General features: G+C 30.1%; 1 long non-coding RNA gene across 1 annotated transcript; it reads right to left on the bottom strand.

Moving 5' to 3' along the window:
• On the bottom strand, positions 1 to 364 carry LOC109593300 (uncharacterized). Its single transcript, XR_002190875.1, has 3 exons — positions 263 to 364; positions 74 to 217; positions 1 to 13 (listed from the first exon to the last, which is right to left on the bottom strand). It is a non-coding gene; the product is annotated as an uncharacterized LOC109593300 (long non-coding RNA).
• Between the last annotated feature and the right edge of the window lie 758 nt (positions 365 to 1,122).

Below are 1,122 nucleotides of genomic sequence, written 5' to 3'. Positions count from 1 at the left end.
CTTTCCCCTCATCCTACATGTGGATAAATGCAGTCTGTTCAAATGTTCTAACAATTATTTTTATACTTCATACATTTATTTCTTGAGAATTTCCACTTTCTGCTACCTCAAAACTGGTCAGTCTTGATTGTGGAACTGTAGACCCAACAAGAATGATAATGATATCAATAGAAATAATGAGTAATACAATGAATAAAAGTACCCAATCCTTCATTCCCTATTAACAGATCATAATTAGTATAATATTTTAACTATACTATACTTTCTTGTTTGGCTTTGGATTGTGAAAGATATAATATATTCTCCATGTTTTTGATAATATCACACCAAAGCAGAGATCGTAACCCAAAGAAAACAACCACACACGTATCTACAATAATTGTATTTGTGTGAAAATTTTTCAGTACTACATGTCATTGGATGATGTCACTTACATTACAGAATGTTGATTGTATTGTTTTATTCATTGAAGAAATAGAATAAAAGATGACACTTATGTACAGTAACACTGAGCCCAATATTATGATGTGATTCAAATTAGGACTGGTTAATTTTACTATTCTATAATGAGTTGATATGCAATGATGAAGAAGTTTCATACAACACTATCTACCTCTTTTTCCTGAAGATGACATTGAAAATGAAGCAAACAATGGCAAAAATTATACCAATTCCAGCAACTATATCATATATAACAACTAGTGCAATACTATTAGTAGTAATTCCAATTACTGGAAATCCATCATAAGGAGGCACTCCATCTTCATTAAAATTAATGATAAAAACATGCACTTGCTATAATACATACCACTCCAAAGAGTACTACTTGATTCTCCTGTTTCAAATGCAAAAAAGCTTCTTTCTGTCTCAAAACTTACATAGCCAAAAGAATATCTAGCTGGCACACCATCTTATGATACAATTGATTTAACGTAACAAACGGCATAATAATTAGCTTACTTAACACTCTGTACTGTTGATATAATATAACATTATCACTTCTAGCTCCATTTTCATTAAATTTTACTTGACCCTATTTGTTCCTTAAAATAATTTCATAGCTTTATACAATCATACTTACTGTTATTCCAAGAAAGTCAACTTCACTGAAACTTTGTTTAA

This window comes from Amphimedon queenslandica, unplaced genomic scaffold, assembly GCF_000090795.2.
Source record: "Amphimedon queenslandica unplaced genomic scaffold, v1.1 AMPQUscaffold_2103_Cont25893, whole genome shotgun sequence".
Lineage (NCBI taxonomy): Eukaryota > Metazoa > Porifera > Demospongiae > Haplosclerida > Niphatidae > Amphimedon > Amphimedon queenslandica.
The sequence above is the reverse complement of the archived record's forward strand: the minus strand, read 5'-3'. Positions and strand labels throughout refer to the sequence as shown.